The following is a 6192-nucleotide window of genomic DNA, read 5'->3' as shown; positions in this document are numbered from 1 at the left end:
ATGACTCCACACAAATCAGACTCTGGGGTTCCGTTCCCCAGAGCACTCAGCAGCTCAGTGTTCTCTACGTTAGCTCAAAGTCCAGGGTCCAGCATGGCCAAAATTAGGAGTTACGAGGAGGAAATCCTGGGCCCACTGGACCTTCTGTAAATGTTCATGGTACCCTTTATGCCCCAGAGAATGCCCAGGCTGCAGTGCAAGGCATGGAGACTCAGACCTGCCAGGCTGAGCAACTGCCCAATGTCAGGTCCTCCTGGAAGCCTATGTAATGCCTGTGCTGGCCAGTGACGCCCCCTTCTGGTCAGAGAGCACCGTGCAACACTCTGTCTTGTGACCTCCCCTGTGAGTTGCAAAGCCAGGTGTGTGGACTTCCTCGGGTGTGGGTGGAACACATGGCAGAAGGTCAGCCAGGAGGAGCTGGCCATAGTCGTCCTGGGAGCTCAAAGGATGCTTATGGATGCTATCATGAGATCCAGCTCAAAGTGTGTGTGTGTGTGTGTGTGTGTGTGTGTGTGTGTGTGTGTGTGTGTGTGTGTGAGATGCAGATGTCAATCCAGGAAGAGAAGGTTGGATACCAAAATCACAGGTTGACCTAGAGTGGTTATTTTTCTGAGGCTTTTCCCTTTATGGCTGTGGTGCACATACACTACTATTTGCATTTTACCTAAGATTCTGCCTAATTAAGAATCAAATGAAAAGTAAAAATGGATTTCATTGGTTAAAGTCATTCAGGCTCTAACATCTATTTAGCCCAGTTGAACTCTTTTAATTAAAGAGTGAAGTGGCATCACTCATATGTGAAATAAAAAACAAAACAGAAGAACATAGGGGAAAGGAAAGAAAAAGTAAGATAAAATCAGAGAGGGAGGCAAGCCATCGGAGACTCTTTTTGTGTTTTCTTTTTAATTTTTAATGTTTATTTTTGAGAGAGAGAGAGAGAGAGAGAGAGAGCAGAGGAGGGGAGACACAGAATCTGAGCAGGCTCCAGGCTCTGAGCTGCCAGCACAGAGCCCTATGCGGGGCTCGAACTCATGAACCCCAAGATCATGACCTGAGTCAAAGTCAGACGCTTAACTGATTGAGCCACCCAGGCGCCCCTGGAGACTCTTAACTATAGAGAACAAACTGAGGGTTGCTAGAGGGGAAATGGGTGTGGGGATGGGGTAAGTGGATGATGAGCTTTCTGGAGGGCATTTGTGGGGATTAGCACTAGGTGTTACATGTAACCAGTGAATCACTAAATTCTACTCCCGAAACCAGGACTACACTAATTCTTAACTAACTTGGACTTAAAATTTTAAAATATATTATAAAAAAGAAAAAAGGGTATCTTTTTACCTCTGTCAGCTATGATATTTGAGAATCTAGAATTAAATATGATTTCCTGTACAAAGTTCAACTGCTGACATTAGTTTCTAATAAATGTGACATCTCTATGTTTAACACGGACTGAAAAAAGCAAGTGTTTACCTTTCAATGCCCTTGTCAAATGACCAGATTGCTCCTACGTGGTCCCACTCACATAGGAGGAATTTAAGGATCATGCACTAATTTCCCATTCAACAACGTATTTAGTCATTCTCTCTCCCAAGAAATAGAATCATGACTTAGAACATCCATCCATACCCTGACCTTAAATACCACATCGCTGCCTAGGTGTCCATTTGGGACTGTTTTTCTGAGGTGTTCAACTGAGGACCGAGATTGTAATGGAACCGACCGGAAATCCTCGTGCCTCCTCCCATGTGTAGGAGATTGTCAGATGGGGGGTGGTAGCAAACTCAGCAGGACAAGATACAGCTGCTTGGTGGCTGAGCGATTACAGGTGGGAGAAGGTTCCTTTCCACCATCTTCTCTGCAGGCTCATGGGAGGGTGATTGTTAAGGGAGCCTCATTTAATCAACACGAGCCAATAAGGCTTCACCCACTTATCTCCTGAAAAATAAGCATTTATTTGCTGTTTACCATTTCCAAGCAATCAGCCAATGTTCACGTTGACATGTGTAGACTTTACAGAATACATATTATTTATGCAAGTAAAAACTTTGCACAATTAACCAATTGCTGTTTACTTCTGTTCCTCCCCTTTGACACAAAAACTTCCTGAAAAGTCTGTCTGCCTTCAGTTGGAGCTGTAGTTCATCCAGTTTCTTGGTCGTTTGTCATTTCTCTGTGTGGAAGCACTGAGTTTGTTTCAAACTCCTTCTGTTGGTGCATGTTTGGATATTTCCAAACACATCTTTACCTAGCGTCCACACGTGAATATCTTTGGGCAAACGTACTTTAGAAATAAACAGAGAGTAAGGGATGGGATGATAGGACCGTGAGTATCAGGCATTTTCACAGAGACTCCAGGTGCTCAGCCTTGTTTCCACCCTTCATGCCCGACTGGCCACCTCCTCTGGCCCTTTCAGGCTCCGATAGCCCCCCAGTGCTCCTTGGTGCTGACGGAGGAGAGAAATCCTCCAAATATCCAGTAACAAACCTAAAACTCTCCAAGAACATCATCGTACACAGCCAGCCTTATAGCTCAGTATTCTCCAGGTCAAGTTGAATGCCATATGTCATGAACACAGCTAGATAGATGGGCCCTCCACATGTCCAGATCACACATAATGTCCTACAAGGGGCCGTGAGTGAATGTTTGTGGCTGAGTGTGTATGTGTGCAGGTGTGTGCATTAAAGCCTGCACTCAGAACCCTGGACTGCTTCCCAAGACCTCTGTCCCTTCTTGTTCTTCCTCTTGGTAGCTCTGGCTCTGCCTGTGAGACAAGGGACTTTGCCGATGTTTGTTGCCCTCTGAGGTGGGATGTCCCTGGCTAAGTTGTTGAGCCGGTAGATGTTTTGTTCAGGATGATCCTTTTCCATCTCCTCTCTGTATTTGGACTGGTGAATTAGGACTGCATGGGCGGGAAGAACAAATTCTGTTTTCCTGAGGTTGAATTCAGACTTGGGATGGTGCCTTTCTTGGAAGACTCTCCACTGGTCTAACGTGATTGGTTGCACTGGTGTCTCTTCCACGTGGTCCTCCAAGTCTGGAACTTTGATGCTGGGGTCCGTGTGAGCCCCCCCTCACCCCCCCTTGGGCCACAGCCACGTCTGCATGGTCAGCCTGGAGTGATGTGGTCTCCCCACTGGCTGGTTCACTCCCATGGTCTCTTTCCAATTCACTCGTCTGGGTGTCAAAGAAGACATAGGCATGTTGGCTCAGGGCAGAAGTCACATCACTGGTGTCATCCATTTTGTACCACTGGCCATTCCCAGCTTTGATGTAACAGAAGTGATGTCCGCTGTGACATTTCCTCCCCGGATGCACCTGCGCGGCATAGAGCAGGTAAATTATCAATCCCGCCTTCTGCTCAGACACGCACTGTCGCAGGTCAAGGCGCTCAGGATATTGCACTTGCTTAGCCAGTTTGCTGCCTGTGGAACCTGAGAATTATTTCAATACCAGCATTAGGTCCTTGGGGCAAGTGTACAAAGTTAACGTCTTGGAAGCAGATACCTTGTCTAGGCAAGTACTACAATGATAGGCATTTTCACCATCCAACTCTTCAGGCTTCACCAACTGGAGCAAAGCTTGGCTCACACTGTGAGCTGCCCTGCCATCCAGGTCAGGGTCCAAAGTGCTGGAAACACCAGGGCAGTGGAGACACTGGACCAGTGCCCTCCAAAGATTTGCCAGATGAGGGTGAGGTCCTCAGACAGAGAGGCTCTTGAAGTCTTGTCCTCACGCAAACGCGCTTGCTGCGTTGGATCCAGAGTGAATATCAGACACTCATGGGTATCTTCCTACTTGTGTGTGTGTGTGGAAGGCAGCCAGCAGTTCTGGCGGGGTCGGATCACATCTCCAGGGCGGCAGAAGGCCCGGGTCACGTGAGCCTGCAGAGCACACAGCACGCAGAATGGCTGCCTCCCACAGCTTCGGGAGTGCTCCTGGGACAGCATGTAGCTGGCGAGGGGTGGTGTGTACGTCAGACACTGCAGCGCCGCATTCGCATAGCACGTGTTCCCCAGGTTCTGCAGTCCAGCCCCAACCACAGAAGGTCTCCTCCAACTCACAGGTTTCTTTGCGGGGGGGCAGACCTATTGACATGGGAGCCCAACCGTTAGGCAGGTTGCAGAGTGTCTGCGATGATGGTGATGACTTCTGAGGTAGAGTGGGTCCCCTGTGGACTTCAGCACCACCTATATTTGACCAGCAAGATTTGAGTTTGGGAAAGACATTGAACTGAAACTCTTCTTGGCAGTAGGACAAAACAGCCCTCATGTCTCCAGAAAGAGCTTTCATAGGGTCTCCCATGTGGAGCCTCACGTTGCAGAGCGATGCTTGTCTCAGGAGACCTGTCTCAGAATGATAGCTGTGGCCCTCTCCCCAGCCCTTTTATTGCTCGCCCCACCCACACGACTAGGAACACGTCATCCAATCAGCCACAGGCTCGAGGTGGGACTAAGGGTTTTAGGGTGTGGTCCCTCTTCTGCAGAGAGACCACTCAGCCCAGCCTGTCTCCTTCCCCTGCCTCCCTCAATGGATAGACACACATTTCAGCACTTTCTCCACCTCCCTCATTTCCACTGCTCCCTTTCTGGACAGACTGACTTGAGAGTTTCCAACTTCCCCGTGGAAATCCTTTTTGAGTGTCCACTTTGCTTTCAGAGTGAGTCAAGTGAGTCAAGCACTGATGGATATTATTTTTCCTAGGATGTGGACGATCATTTTGCAAATGGAGCTCGGGTGTCATGTAGGAGGACTTCTTCCCCACCAGCCAGAATGCATGTGGCACCAGCAAATTATTTGGGGATGATTACTCTCCATGACTGTGCTTCTAAACTTCCTGAACTCTCTCCATATGGTCCGTATATACAACTATCATGAAGGTTTTTGTAAACATATTTGTCTATCAAGGTGTGGCCTAGAAATGCTAACAAGAGACATCCTGTGGCTGGTTTCATGCTTTGTAAAATCTTTTTTTTTTTTTTTTTTTTTTTTTTTTTTTTTTTTTAGCTCCCTTCCCAATATGAGTACATATCCTATATCCATCGTTTATTTGCCAAATTTTAACTGGTGCTACTGGGACATTACACTGCAAGGTAGTTTTAGGTTCACTTGTTTCAGGACACGTTTGTTGTGGATTTGTGACATTGATACACAGTTGGAGGTTGGAATTTGGAAATGCAGGGAACAGTGCACCCTCATTTAAGATGTGGCTTTAATGTGTCAGTTTCTCTCACTCAACCAGGTATCAGAACGGCAGGGTCCACCGAAATTGTGTTTTTCCCCCTCTATTGTTTGTTTGTTTTTATTTTTGTACTGTTTATTGAGAGAGAGAGAGAGAGAGAGAGAGAGAGAGAGCCCACGTGGGCAAGCCGAGGAGGGGCAGAGAAGAAAGAGAGAGAATCCCAAGCAAGCTCCATGCTGTTAGTGCAGAGCCCAACGTGGGGTTCAAACTGATAAACTGTGAAAACATGACCTAAGCTGAAATCAAAAGAGTTGGATGCTTAATTGACTGAGCCCTCCAGGCTCCCCTTGTTTGTTTGCTTTTTGACTTCAAGTTTTTATTTAAATTCTAGTTACTTAACGTGTAGGGTGAGATTGGTCTCAGGATTAGAATTTAGTGATTCATCACTTACATACAACAACCAGTGCTCATCACAAGCGCCCTCCATAATTTCCATCACCCATCTAGCCCACCGCCCCCCCCCCCCCCCGCTCACCTGCCCTCCATCAGTTAAGTTTGTTCCCTGTAGTTAAGAGCCTCTTAAGGTTTGCTTCTCTGTGTGTGTGTCTCTCTCTCTGTGTCTCTCTGTCTCTGTCTCTCTCTCTCTCATCCTCTCATCCCTTCCCCTGTGTTCTTCTGTTTGGTTTATTAAATTCGATATATTTTTGAGTGGACAAGAGAATTCTTTCACACATGTTACGATGATCAGGTCCTTTTAGAAAATGAGTAATGCTAGTGCACCATGTAATTTGCAATGACCAAAAAAACAAAAAAAAAAATCATATCTGGAAGTCATAACACTTGGGAAGAGGAGCTACAGCTTAAAAAGAGAAGACACCAAAGTCTGTTTCTCCTCTTTGGTAAATAGAGGCCAAGAAATATAGGAGCACTTTGCCTGGCCCTTGTCACTGACTTGGCTTCAGAGGGAATGTGGCCTGAATAGCATCTTGATTGTGACTTCTCATCTCCAGAC

At 46.8% G+C, this 6192-nt stretch overlaps 1 pseudogene; it reads right to left on the bottom strand.

The window, feature by feature from the left end:
• Positions 1 to 2679: 2679 nt before the first annotated feature.
• On the bottom strand, positions 2680 to 4270 carry LOC125163763 (ubiquitin carboxyl-terminal hydrolase 17-like protein 6; annotated as a pseudogene).
• Positions 4271 to 6192: the final 1922 nt, after the last annotated feature.

The sequence above is a fragment of the Prionailurus viverrinus genome, chromosome B1, assembly GCF_022837055.1.
Source record: "Prionailurus viverrinus isolate Anna chromosome B1, UM_Priviv_1.0, whole genome shotgun sequence".
Lineage (NCBI taxonomy): Eukaryota > Metazoa > Chordata > Mammalia > Carnivora > Felidae > Prionailurus > Prionailurus viverrinus.
This window is presented reverse-complemented; position numbering and strand designations above follow the sequence as displayed.